This window comes from Rhinolophus sinicus, chromosome 17 (genome assembly GCF_057876585.1).
Source record: "Rhinolophus sinicus isolate RSI-liver-muscle chromosome 17, RSI-T2T, whole genome shotgun sequence".
NCBI lineage: Eukaryota > Metazoa > Chordata > Mammalia > Chiroptera > Rhinolophidae > Rhinolophus > Rhinolophus sinicus.
The window spans coordinates 38,345,103-38,359,863 of record NC_142517.1 but is presented as its reverse complement, the minus strand read 5'-3'; the positions used below and the strand labels follow the sequence as shown (position 1 = coordinate 38,359,863).

The window sequence follows — 14,761 nt, the reverse complement described above, 5'->3', positions numbered from 1 at the left end:
GCAAAACCCAAGGCTGGTTAAAACCAGGGTTATACAGGCATAACTCTGCTCTTTCCTCCAAACAGCTGACTATACCTGGGACACACACACACACACACACACACACACACACACACACACACACCCCTGATGACATTAAGTTGGTCACTCCCCCCTCCTTTGACACTCAGCACTCTCTGGCAGCCCTACCGCATTCCCTAGTAAATTCATTCTCTCTCCCAGGTGACTGTTTCGTACTTCTGCCTTTTTGCTCAAACTTCCAACATCCCTTTTTGTCTTTCTCTCAGCGAATGATCGTGCTGCCTATTTTCCTAGGAAACTGAAAGCAGTCAGAAGAGAACGTCGCATCTCCCCACCACCAAATCCTCCTGCAGTCACCCATAATTCTGTCTCCCGAACCTCCTCTTTTTGCCGTGGATGAACTGTGTGTGTTTCTGGCTGAGGGCTGCACCCCTAACCCACCAGATCCCCTGTTCTTGCCTGTTCAGAACTCTGCATCCACAGTATGCTCCCGCTAGCTTCATCAAAGTTCCTCTTTTTACTGGATCGGTCTTATTCAAACATTTTATAATATCGTACTTCTTTAAAAGTACCCCCCCATCCTTTGTCTCCCACCAGCCTTGCCCTGCCTCTCTGTTCCTCTTTAAAGCAAAACCCTTTGAATAAGTTGTCTGTTCTTGCTGTCTTCAATTCCTTACCTCATACTCTTTCCCCTGCCGAACATTTTATTATGAACATTTTCAAGCATACAGAAATGTGGAAAGAATTTTAGAGTGAACACCCATAGAACCACCACCTAGACTCTACAATTAATGTTTTGTTTTATTTGCTTTAACACATGCTTTGCCATCTATCTATCCCTCTATCGTTTCATCAACCCATCTTATGTTTTAATACATTTTTTTAAACTAAATTTCTTGGGGTGAAAATGGTTAGTAAAATTACATAGGTCGAAAGTATGCCTTTCTATAATACATCATCTATGTATCGCATTGTGTGCTCACCACCCAGAGTCAGTCCTCCTTCCATCACCATATATTTGATCTCCTTTACCCTCATCTACCACCTGCCTCCCCCCTTACCCTCTGGTAACCACTAAACTATTGTCTGTGTCTATGAGGTTTTTTTTTTTCCCTTTTTTTGTTTTTCTTGTTCCTTTGTTGCTTTCAGTTTTATATTCCACATATGGGTGAAGTCATACGGTTCTCGACTTTTTCTGTCTGACTTATTTTGCTCAGCATGATAATTTCAAGATCCATCCATGTTGTCACAAATGGCAGTATTTCATCTTTTCTTATGGCAGAGTAGTATTCCATTGTGTAGATATACGGCAACTTCTTTAGTTTCGGATACATTTTAAACAAATCAGTACACTCTCTCCTAAATAGTTGTGTTTAGTTTAGTGTTGAGGTAAATTTTTGTTTATACTGAAGTGCACAAATCTTAAGTGAATCATTCAGAGTTCTGACAAATGCATACACCACCTCTGCAATCCAGACCCTTATCAAGGTGGGGAACATGGCCGTCACCACAGAAAGTTCCCTCATGCTCCTTTCCAATCAATCCCCAGCCCACCCTCCCGTCTCCTGCCATAGGCAACCACTGTTTCCATATTTCCCACCATTTATTATTGATGATTCTAGAAGATTATCAGAATTGAATCATGCAGTATGCACTGTTTGGTGTAAGTTTTTTCACTTGCATGATTGCATGATGTCTTTGAGATTCATCCATATCATGTGTGTTAGTAATTCATGCCTTTCTATTGCAATCATTCCATTGTTTGACTGTACAGCAGTTTGTTTATTCATTTTCCTATTGGTGGATACCTGAGCTGTTTCTCATTTTGGACTATTATGAATAAACTTGCCATGAACAAACACAGAAGTCTTTTTGTGAATATATGTTTTAGTTTCTTTTGGCTAAATACTTAGGAGTGAAATGATTGGGTCATAGGGTAGATGTATGTTTAGTTTTTTAAGAAACTTCTAGAAAATTTTCTAAAATGGTTGTTTTGTTTTACACTCTGACCAACAGTGTATGAGAGTTTTATTTGCTCTACATCCTTGCCAGCATTTGGTTTGTCAGTCTTTTTAATGTTTATCCATTCCAGTGGGTATGTAGTGATACTTCATTGTGCTTTTTATTTAAATTTATTTGATGAATATTAACACTAAGTACCTTTTCATGTGCTGAATGGTCATTGGTTTATCTTCTTCTGTGAAGTATCTGGTCAAATCTTTTATCTTTATTGAACTGTAGGCATTCATGATATATACTACATACCAGTCCTTTGTTGGATGTATGATTTGCATATATTTTCTCCCAGGCTATGATCTATGATTTACCTATTCATTTTCTTAAAGGGGGTCTTTTTTTTTTTTTTTTTTTTTTTAATTTCAGGTGTACAAAACAATGCAATGGGTGTCTTTTTGATGAGCACAAATTTTTCCTTTTATGTTCATTGCTTTCTATGTCATATTTAAAAACCTTATAGTTTCAGCTTTTACAGTTAGGTCTATGATCCATCGTAAATTAACTTTCTGTGTATGGTGTGAGGTTGGGGATGAGATTTATTTATTTTTGCCATATAGATATTTAGTTACTTAGCATCATTTGTTATAAAGACTTTTCTTTCTCTGTTGGATTTCTCTGTCAACTTGTAAAAATTCAAATGATCATGTAAGTATGGGTCTGTTTCTAAGCTCTCTATTCTGTTTCATTGATCTATTTGTTGATCAAACTGTCTTGATTACTGTAGATTTACTACTCAAAGTCTTCAAGTTAGGTAGTGTAAGTTCACCAACTTTGGTCTTTTTTTATGATTGCTTTCGGTATTCTAGGTCATTTGCATTTCTATACACATTTTAGAATTGACTTGTCAATTTCTACATAAAAGTGCAGTGAGGTTATTGTGATCTATTGAGTCTACAGATCAATTTGTGGATAACTGACATTTTAACAATATTTAATCTTTTCATCTATGAGCATGGTATATCCACTTATTTAATTCCTTTATTTCTCTCAGTAATGTCTTACAGTCACATTCTCCTTTGAACCCTGCTCACTTAGGTTTCTGTGTTCAAAATTCCCCTAAAACCACTCTTATCTACTTGAAAGTCACCAGTGATCTCCATGTTGCTGTATACAATGGTCAGTTCAGTCTTCTCTTTTCCATCTCTAAGCTGCCTTTGACATCATTGGTCATGCTATCCTGGAAGCATTGCTATCCTGGAAGCATTTTGTTCATCTGGCTTCTCTAGCACCACGCCGTCCTGGTTTTCCTCCCATCTCACTGGTAGAACTTTTTCTGGCCTCCATTGCTGGATTCTTCTCTTCTTCCTGACATTTAGATGTTAGAGAGCCCTGAGCCTCAATCTTTAGCCTTCTGTTTTTTTATCCATTCTCAGTCAAATGGTGTAAATATGTTATTGAAAGCCAATGTTTAATGCCATCAGACTCCCAATCTATATCTCAGTACCAAATCCTAGACTGATATATCCAAACCCCAGACTTATATGCCAACTTTCTACGGATCCTCACTTGGGTATCTAAAACATATCTCAAACTTAAACCATCCAAAATGGAACTCTTGCTTTGCCCCCAAGACATACTGCTCCTCCCTGCTCCCTCCCACCCTCTGCATTCCACAGCTCAGTAACGGGACTTTTCTCCCTGTTGCTCACATGTCAGTTAAAGAGTTTTCCTTGACACTTGTCTCTCTCCTCACAATATATCTTAGCTCTGTCTACTTCTCAGCCATCACTCCAGTCCAAGCCACCATCACCTCCCATCTGGACTACTGCAGTATCCTTCTAATAATCTGCTTTCTCTCAGTTTATTCTTTGGCTACACAACTGAAGTAATCTTTTTAAATGTCCCAGAATTTCACTCCCCTGATTAAAACCTTGCAGGGCCTCTTTCTTACATTTAGAGAGAAGAAAACGTGTGCAGTCGTTCACAAAGCCATATCAGACCTCCCTGTTTGCTCTCTGACTTCATCCTCTTTTGTTGCACTTTCTTTCGTATTCTGACTACACTGCCCTCTTTGTTTTCTTTGAACTCACCAAGCTTGGTTTGGCCTCAGGGCCTTTACAGTTTCTGTTTCCTCTGCCTGGAAACTTCCCCTCAGATAGTTACATGGTTCCTTAACTTGCTTCATTCAGGTCTCTGCTTAAGTGTTATCTCCCCAATGAAGACTTTTCTGACCACCCTGTCTAAGGAGTGTGTCCCCCACCCCGTCACTCTGCAGTCCTTTTCTCTCCTTAGCAATTAGCATTATTTGGTTTGATATTTATTTGTTTTATTTGTTGATAGTCTGTCTCCCCTAATAGAATATAAGCTCCAGGATAGGGGCTCTCTGCTTTGAATCATTAATGCTGTTAACAATGCCTATTACATAGTAGGTGCTCAATAAACGTATGTTGACTGAATGACTGTGGGCAAGTTAACCTTGCTGGCCTTAGTTTCTTCATCTGCGAAACAGTGAAAACAGTGGTATCTACCGCATAGAGCAGATGTGAATGTCAAATAAGATATTGGATATAAGATATTGCGGGACTAGTGTTGGTTGTTCTTATTATAATTACTATGAAATAATGTAAATGATTTAAATTTCTTATAATCAATCAACAAATAGGTATGAATGCTATATAAAGTTGGATTTGCCTGTTATATGCATTTTTACAGTGTTCAATTTCAGAGGTATTTGATAACTGAGTCGGAGGAAATAGGGTAAAAGTACATGAAAAGTGAATGCCATAGCATATTTAAATAACCAATCCAGACAACAATAGAAATGTCATCAGGCATAACTGGTTGTCTGATGCCTTTGCTGATGATATTGTTCTAGGTGTGAGAAATAAAAGCAATTTTTTAAAACCAGGGTGGTCTGAGAAGGCTTTGTGGAGGACGTGGGTCTGGGCTGCCCCTTGAAGTGCTGGGGAAGATTTTAATCCTTTCCTGGCCATGAGGGGAAGGGCATTACAGATAAGGCAGTGGCACACACCCAACAGGGACGAAGAACTAGGGAGCTGAAAATGGATTGAACTAGTTTGGCTGGAGAGAGTTCTTGTGAGGAAGCAGTTTGAGAGCCGTGCAAAGAAAACAGGGTAGAAATGAAACCAAGTGTCTTCAGGCTATAAGAACTGCCAGGTTGACAGGAAGCCCTTCGGTACTTAGATTGGGTAAGCAAGAAAGGAAGTGCTTCTGGGTGGTTAGGAAAGAAGGTAATGTGTCACAGGCTAGTTGCTGCAGGTTTAGTCCTTTCTGGCCCTTAGTGCATGCGCTGGAGCATTACCCTCTGGGGCACGTTCAGTGGATGAATGTGCCAAGTTCATGTGTCCACGGAGAGGCAACAGCAGGAGGGCCCCGTCTTCTGTCGAACTTAATTTTTTACCCACAGGAATTCTTACAGTAGTTTTTAGGTGGCTGTGACTAGAGCCAAGTGACAGTTTTCACTGTGGCTCCTCATTAAAGAATAGAGTCACTTGGGAATTCAAGACCAATCAATAAACATAATAATTTACATTTTAACATGCATGTTAAAAAATGCTCAACTTGTTTTCCAGAAGAGCATCTTCTCTTCAGTCATCTAAAGCCACAGTCTCATTATTTTGTAAAAGGAAAGCATGTATTATGTGAGAAGGGGCCAAAGGAATCTGTGAACTGATCAGGTTTTATATATATATATATATATATATATATATATATATATATATATATATATAAAATAGGTCATCTAGCCAACCATGAAATGAAATTTGCTTTAATTATATAATTTTATGTAAATTTGCAGTTACCCAAAAAGATGTCTCTGCCTGTACCTTCAGTTTTTTGTTGTTACCAAGTCACGAAACGTTGTTACCTTTTGGAGGGTTAATAGATTTCAGAGCAACTTGTAATAATTAAGAAAATGACCCTGTAAGAGTAAGAGAACAAGATAAAATAAAATGCAGATATGAGCCATGACAGATGTTGCAGAACAGGGAGTGGATGTGAAGACAATAAGCCACACTGTCGTTAACGCAGCCCTGGCAACACAGGTCATAGATTAAATAATGCACGCCAGTTGGTGGGCACAGAGAGGAGGGAACAGAGAGCGCCTTGTTTCAGCTTGTCTATCTAATTTCAAACTCATTGCTTAAGTAAGGCTTCTGTTCTGGGTATAGCCAAGGGAAAATTAAACAGTTGAAATATTGTAAATCTTATATTTCACCCTGGATCGCCAATTAGAACTAAAAGAGCTTTGAGCAAAGTATCCAAATAACGTGTTGCCTTGGCTGCACTTGGAAGCTTGACAAAAAGCAGAATCCACGCGTTAGGGTCTTCACTCACTGTCCCTTCCTTTCCTGATCAGGTGCGAGCTCATGTGCTATAAGGGCTGGTGGCTCTTCATTGCTCATGATTATGGCTCCATAGAGTCGGGTGGCAGATGCCATGATCCACCCCCTGGGACTAGCATAGCGCTCGGGCCCAGTGACTGGTGTCTTCTTAGGTGGTGGTTTCTCTGAGGTCTCAGGCAGTTAGTGTCTGCCTTTTCCTACTTGGGGTCTTTCTGATGTACTAATGAGCTGATCCATGTAAAAACACTCTGTTGCTACAAATAAAGCGTTTACTATCTTTATTATTTTAGGGTGTAGAGTTGGTAAAGGAAAGAACACAAGTCAGAAGTCCTGGGTTTGAATCGTGGGTCATCTCATCCTAGGTCCCTCCGTTTCTGAATGCATTTTGTAAAATAATATCCTGTGGGTTTCTCTCCCCAACCCCTTAAATCAGATATTCTTTACACTTTTGTGTGTGTGCCATTGGGCCCCTTTGGCATTCTAGTGAAGCTATTGAATTCCTTTTCGAAATAATGTTTAATGCATAAATTTAAAAGCATAAAATTAGAATGCATAGTACTACAAGGGAAACCAATTACACTGCTAGTTACCAAGATCCAAAAAATATAATATTGTAATATACATCCTTTATCAATGCATTACATACCAAGAACTAGTGGCAGGTCTAATAACTACTACAATTTTGAAGTAGTACTGAGTGGAAATGGTGCTTTGCGATAGTTGCAATAACTGTAACGTGATGTGAAGATAGCTACTTGTGACAAGTCACAGGTATGGCTAATTTTACTGTGGATTGTTGTAATTTGTAACTGAAAAAATGCTAAATTTCATTTAGAGGTTAGTAAAAATTAAAGTGACAAATTTCCCCACCCATTTCCAGAATTCATTGTGAGGTCCCCAGGAACACCGTGCTTTGACACTTCACCCTTTCCTCTGATGCTGTGCGCTCTCCCGGGACACAATCATTCGGCCCTCCTGCTGCACTCCAGCTGCGGTCACCCTTTGGGTGCACTGACTCCTAGATGTGGACGTCCTGGGCTAGACCTGGATCTCCTGCCGCCCCCTGCGTATCCTCTCTGGATGGCCCACAGGACCTCACACGCAGCCTCCAAAGCCAGCTCCTCGGCTTGGCCCTCCCAGCCCCACTCTGTGTTCCCAGCTCTGGATGGCATTAACAACCCCCGAGTGGCTCAGGCCCCAAATCTTGCTTGAGCACAGGAGCTTGGACGCACTGCTGCTGCTAGGATTACGGTCCCTGCCTCCTTGATAAAGTGTGGGAAAGTGTAAACTTGTAAATTTTATTTTGTTAATTTTTATTGGGGAACGGTGTGTTTTTCCAGGTCCCATCAGCTCCGAGTCAAATCGTTTTTTTCAATCTAATTGTGGAGGGAGCAGCTCACTGGCCCATGTGGGAATTGAACCAGCGACCTTGGTGTTATGAGCACTGCGCTCTAACCAACTGAGCCAAGCAGTTGCCCTAAACTTGTAAATTTTAAAGTACTGGTTTGCCCTTCCCTTTACCTGCAATCTCTCCTAAAGTTCTACTCACCCTAGAAGGCCCAGTTCCTCCTTACTTATTTTTCCAACATGCACATCTTGTCACTTTCTAGTTTAAAATCTCCTGGAGACACTTTTATGCCTCCATGATGTGACATCGGAGGACTCCAGCCTCCATCCCAGTGTTGTTTTCTATAGGCCCCCTAGCCTCCCCAAGCTCCTTGTGGTCCCTCCAGTGGCCCGCTCCCCATTTCCCCCTTGACTTTGGCAGGCCCAGTGAATGTCCTCTACCTGGGGTTCCCTTACCTGCCACATCACTTCAGGTCTCAGTTCTGTGGATGCTTTGCTGGAAAGCCATTCCCAGCCTGCACCATCATGAGGTCTGTCCACAGCACAGTTCTTGTACAACTGTCTCCCCGTCCTTTGCATTTGACCAGAGTCTTGCAGGGTTTTACTAGTGGTATGCACTCAGGGGACAGAATTATTAAACTACATGGTAAGAAGCACTGACTTCAGAGCGGAACTTGCTTGGGTTCCAATCCCAGCTCCACCACTGCTGTTTGATTTTGGGAAGGTACTTACTTACCCTTAAGTACCTCAGTTTTTTTCCATCTGTAAAACTGGTATAATAACAGTGGTTTAAATGAGTTAATACTTGTAAAGCACGTTAGAACCAGGCCTATATTATTGTAAGAGCTTAATTAAATATTAGCTATTATTATTAGTTTTGGTTTCGGTAGTGTGGCTTGGGCTCATTTAAAAGATAACTTTAATTTTTGCTGGTGTTTTATTAAAAAACTGTAGTGTAATTTGAAACCCAGTATTTAACTGTTCTTCATCTCCATTGAGGTTGATATTGGACATTGATTTTAGCAGAAATAATTTATATGTTTACAAATTATACTAAAGGAAATACTTTTTGACAGAAAGATAGGAAAGCTTCTGGGAATACAGCCATTTAACAGAATGATGGAGACATTGTCCCACCAGCAGTTAGCTAGTTGGGTTGGGGATATTTCCATATTTCTTCCATTTCAGAGGTTATGTTGACCTCACAGGATTTTTTTTGTTTGTTTTTTGTTTGTTTTTTGCAGCTCTTTGAGTAAAGAAGGGATCAATATTTATCAGGATTTCCCTTTGAATGCAAATTATCACATATGTTTGCAAACCAGACCTGCATTAAAAAGAGCTGGGTTTGAATGTAATTACTTCTTTTTGCATGAGTATTTTCATATCTTCTAGAAATATTACGCTGTTGCGGGAAACAGCTTTTCATGACCTTTGCCACACATTGTATGTGACATTAATGTGCTCTTAATCGATCCTTTTCTTCCTTTTTGTTTTTCTTCCAACATCCATGTAATATTACCCCTGAGGTTTAACTGTTACAGGCTTTTTTTTTGTTTTGCCACCAGGTGGGGTACTGGCTCCTGTCAAAAGGCATGGGACACAAGCATTGAGGCTGGTTTTCCCATAGAGGTGACTCTCGTTCTAAAGTGATCCCCACCCACTCCCAGGAGTGGCTGAGGGCGGCAGGCGTGATGAGTTTCAGATCTGAGGGAATCTCAGGGTTTTACCTGCCAACTCTTGCTGAGCTAATATGCTAATGGCTTACGTCTCATAGGTTTTGAGTAACTTGAATTTTACCAGAAAAACATGTAAATCTGTTTGGCAACAAGTGAGTCAAATTTTTATTGGAATATTTGGTTTGATCTTAAAGCTTACAATAAACAGTTAAGTTAGGAAACCTTGACCATTATGTTAAATACGTCTTATTCAAATGAAGTAGAAATGTAGCTATTAGAATTAAAACTGTTCTTACAGTTGAAAACTAGGGGAAATTGTGTATATTGTGAACACTTTATGTTAAAAAGAAGAGCATGGATTCTTATTCTTTCATAAGCAATATACTGGAACATTATTAACTGTTTTAAGATGTAAATGCCTTAAGGAAATTACCAAATAAATGTTTCTAGAATGAAAAGTAAACATAAATTTCTTACTTTGAAACCATAGTGAGTCATATTAAGTTCCATTTTAAACTATAAAAAAACTACAGCAAATCTTTTTTTTAATCTTATAAATATGAACTAAATGTAGATGGTGAGACTGAATTATGAGTGATTTTCAGATTTACAGACACCAAATCAGAATCATAAATTACAGGTTCTTTGATACATTTTCCTCTTGAACTTAAATTAATACTTAGATTTTAGTGATTAATGAAGTTTTAGGCTGTTTAAATGCGAGCCAAAATAAATAAATAAATCTGAATGTACTCATAGCATGCGGCATTGATTCTCAGAAACAATAACTTCATGTGTCCCTCTTAATGCAACGTGAACTTGCAGTGCTGTATCTTCTACCGCCACCCACAACTTGAATTACAATATAAAACTCAATTCATGACCCTAACAGAGGAGGAGAGACTGTATTCTGCAGCGTCTGAAGGGAGACAAGGGAGTGAGAGTTCTCTCAGTTTAAGTTTGTGTTTTCTTGGGCAGCAAGTACAAAACCCAAGCCTGAAGCCTCAGTTCCTTCTGTCTGTGGATTTTATTTCTCACAGCAGCCCAGTGTCTAGTTAACATATGGGGTGTGGTTTCAAGTTCATCACTAAAGCTCATAGGCTAAAGTGCTTTGTGGGCTTGGCTATGACTTAAGTTGCCTTTAGGGAGGTGGCCAAAAACAGAGCTTGGGAACGGACTGCTTTTCCCTGCGTATGTGGATTCCCAGGGTAGTCAGGCTTTTTTTTTTCTTTTCTTTTTTCCCTCTCGACTATCAGCTGCTTTGGAGATTAGTTTCATAGTAAGGATTCTTTCTTTAAAGCAACATGAAGCGACTGTTTTCACAGGGGCACCAGGTTAGTACATAGTGTTTTGAACTTTCTGTTGCATATGTTATACTTTCTCTCTGTGCTCATGGGGCAGTGATATGACAGTCAGCGCAGCATTTGTGTAGTGGTTGCGTTCTTTCAGAAAACAATGTGAGTTCGTTGATCCTACGAAGGTTTGAGGGTTATGATTCTCATTATAATATATGCATGGTTTGAGCCTCAGAAATGCAAGTGGAAGCCAAGAAGAAATGACATAAATGTGTTGGACTTGTAGTCTAGAGATTAGTACTTGTTTGTAAGCATTTTTTATTCCTTTTTCAGAATTACCTTCCTTGTGTCCTCCCATTAAGTCTTCTAGGCATAACTATGATTTTATACACAGTTGGTTTTACTTTATTTTTTAACATCAGGCATCAGTGTTTGGTGCCCTAAATAGCGTTGTTATCCCTCCCACACTTGTGCATGCCTGCCTGATGCCTGGTTTTCCCTTGGGCCTACTCCTTATAGTTACAATGAACCAGAATATCACTTTAATTTTCTCTTTGAAAAGTTTGGCCTTTTTCTAGAATGCCCCCTAAAATACCTGCATAACAACTGATATGGGCAGACTGTACGGTGGATTAAGCTGGACTGAATTCCTTCCTCAATTGTCACTGTTTTTATTCTTAAGTGATTCCTCAGCATCCGAGGTTACTCTACGAGTGAATATGACTGTAAAAATGGAATGCGCCTTGTTAGACATGAAAGAATTGCTAATAGTGATAAAATGAAATTAAGTCAATAAAACTAACTATCATGAGAATATCTCCCTTAATTGCATTAACTTAAAGAGCTAGAGAGCAGTTTTACCTTTGTTAATTTGTCACCAAAGCAATCCAGCATGAAATTGTTCTATAAGAGGCATTTAATTTGACGATGTTTTATACTTCACACCACTTTATGAAATATACTTGATTTTATATTATTTTAACTATACTTTAGTTCAAAGTAATGTACTAGTGTTTTAAAATATGCTACTCTGCTTCTGTTATTACCATTTTAGTCTCCTCTTTTTTCCCCCCACTGGGAAGTACGGTGTTTCAGAAAGGGTCTGTTCTCTCATGTTCTCCTCTGTTTAAAAAAATGAAATTGAGGGAGAAGGGAGACAGAAATAGGTGCTTAAAAAATTTTTTGTTGGTTGCCCGATGGGAGGTAGGTTGGGGATGCATGAAAAAGGAGAAGGGATTAAGAAGCACAAATTGGTTGTTACACAGTAGTCATGGATGGATGTAGGGTATAGCATAAGGAATATACTCAGTAATATTGTAATACCTGTATGGTGTCAGATGGGTACTAGATTTATCGGGGTGATAGATGGGAGGGGGCTTGTAGGGCAAGGTGAAAACGGTGAAGGCCTTAAGAAGTACAAATGGTTAGTTACAAAATAGTCACGGGGATATTAAGTGAAGCAGAGGGAATATAGTCAATAATGTGGTAACAACTATGTATAGTGCCAGGGGGGTACTAGTCAGGGGGATCACTTCTTAAATTATACAAATGTCTAACCACTATGCTGTCCACCTGAAATTAATACAAAATAATATTGAATTTCAACTGTACTTGAAAAATTAAGAAAGGGGGGAAAGGTGAAGGGGAATAAGAGGTCCAAATTTCCCGGTATAAGACAAATAAATCATGGGGATGTAATGCACAGCACGGGGAATATAGTCAATAATATTGTGATAGCAGAGTATGGTGTCAGATGGTACTGGATTTATCATGGTGATCACTTTTTAGGTATATAAATGTTGAATAACTCTGGGGTACACCTGAAACTAATATAATGTATGTTAGCTATACTTTAATAAAAATCTTAAAGCAAAAAATCTTTGAGGTAATTTGCTAAATTTTAAGGATTCCATTTCCTATTTCTCCTGAGGCTGACGTTGTCAAGTTTGGCTGCATGCCATTTCAGGGTTATAAAACTACTATACGGTGTACCCCCAAGATAATTGTACACACACATTATTGCCCTTGCCTCTGCAGATATTTTCTTTGACAGCAAATTCACTAGGTCATTTTAGCTTTCCAAAAAAAGCAAAGATTGCGATGACCTGCTTAATATATGCTATTACTGCGTATATATATGCTATTATTAAATGCTATTAAAGTTTAAAAGAAGGCTGTTGTCAATCTGATTGTAGCCGCCCGATGATTGTAAAGAACAATGTGAAGACATTTTATTCATTCATTGTTTATACTTATTTTGCACAGATAAAGGTCCTCAAAAGCTCCCATAAAACTCATTTATGTCTGGTACATATCAATTTCTGTGTTCCCAAGTCCTTCACGGCCTTTTCTTCTAGAGATAACAAAGCAAAATACCACTGATAGAAATAAACAATGAGGCTAAGGATAGAGTAGGAGAGCAAATTCCCTACACACAAAATTTGAGGGGGTTTTCCCAAAGAATATTCATTAAAATAGTTTTCTTCAAACATGAGGCCAAAAAGACCGAGGAGTGTTCAAAGTCTGTACTTTCTAGATAAAATAAGCTAATCTTACTGCTGATTCTAGGTTTGGAACACACATTGCAATTCTTGTTCTCATCGTGTTGGACTGGTTTAGTTTTGTTACATCTCTGCCTATTGGCAAAAATCAAAGACAGGCATTTTCTCATTTTCTCTAATTTTAAGGTAAGCTTTGAGTTGATTAATTTTTATCTAACATACTTTCTTGTTGATGTTCAAAGTACTCTAGCTGTCTCATTAATCTCAGAAGGCTTATGAACCTGGTTGACGATCCAGAAGCATGCGATCCTTATTTTCTTTTCAAATGAATCTTAGTTTTGAAGTTGGAGACAGATCCTTACGTATTAATAAATTATTTCAACCTGAACTGGCCCAAACCCGAAACACTGGGGAAGTTGAATGGCAGTAGAAGATAAGCACTCTGAAGAAAGAAATGAATAAGTAGGAATAACTGTGATATTAGAAGTGGGTTTTCTGCCTGCTGAACCTGGATAAATTTTCACTTATGTGTCAGTTCCACTCACACCCCAGATCACTCTCATTCCCGCCCATGGTCTGAATCTGCATTGTATATGTTTTGGGAGATGTTGGCTCTTAATCTGCAGTTTCTACCTTGTCAGATTCATGGGATGGCTGCAATGAGCAGTGCCACCCCAGCCTTCTTTTTGCTTAACCTCTGGGTTCAGGCTCTTAACCCTGCTCCCTGAAGGTGCCAGTGTGCATGGGTCTTGCGCTTGTGTATCAGAAAGTGGGGACAGAAAATGGGGGAGATTGTGATGCCATCCACCCCCAAAGTTCACTATTTTAGTAATGGCAGTAAATACTAACTTCCTAGTGGGGTTGCAAAGGCTGAGGAAAGATTTTTACTCCAGGACTGATTTTGACCACAAACCTCTTCTGTTCCCCTTTCATTCTGAAGAACCCAATTTAAGTTTCGCCGTCTGGCATTTCTGGGGGTGATGGTCATAATAGTTATGACAGGAGTAGCAGAGGCAGTGGTAAGAGTAATAATAATAACTAGCACTTAAAAAACATTTCCTAAGGGCAGTGCTGTTCTAAGCCTCTTATTTAATCCTCAACAACAACCCTAAGAGGTCAATTGCCTTTATTACCCCTATTTTATAATTGAGGAAACTGTCCCAGAAAGGTTAGTAAGTAATTTGTCCCAAGTCATTGTAGCTAATAAGCAGCAATACCAGTATTGTGCTTCAGAGGCATTCCACACTGGCAAAAAAAAAAAAAAAATATATTGACACAAGAAGTTGATGCTCTTAGGAATATAATCTGATATTATTAATGAGAAGCAGCCATTTAAATACTGACATCTGTGCTGCTCTTTAGGCTCAAAGATACTTCTGTTGACGCCTGTCAATCAGTAAGGAATGTCCTTTGTGTCCTTTTCCTACTGGGTGGGGGGTGAGCTTGTGTTCTGCTTTCTCACCTGTCCTGTGGTAACTAATGACAAGAATCTGGTGAACAAAGGCAGGATATAGAGATTGGCTGTGGATAGTAAATGGACCAGTGGTGACCAGTCCACATAGCAAATAAGCCAGCCCACAGCATTGAAAACTGTCTTT

At 39.1% G+C, this 14,761-nt stretch overlaps 1 protein-coding gene across 5 annotated transcripts in view; it reads left to right on the top strand.

Annotated features, from left to right (window-relative positions):
• Positions 1-14,761, top strand: part of PLD1 (phospholipase D1) — a 181,779-nt gene that overhangs the window by 23,745 nt on the left and 143,273 nt on the right. Inside the window, exon 1 of one of the 5 annotated variants that reach the window (XM_019735163.3) lies at positions 10,511-10,701. The exons of 1 other annotated variant lie outside the window; for it this stretch is intronic. The gene's annotated coding sequence lies outside the window, so the exon portion shown is untranslated. Of the gene's footprint in view, positions 1-10,510; positions 10,702-14,761 lie in introns of those variants that run through there. 3 more of the 5 variants (XM_019735154.3, XM_019735145.3, XM_074327921.2) reach the window with 3 other exon arrangements.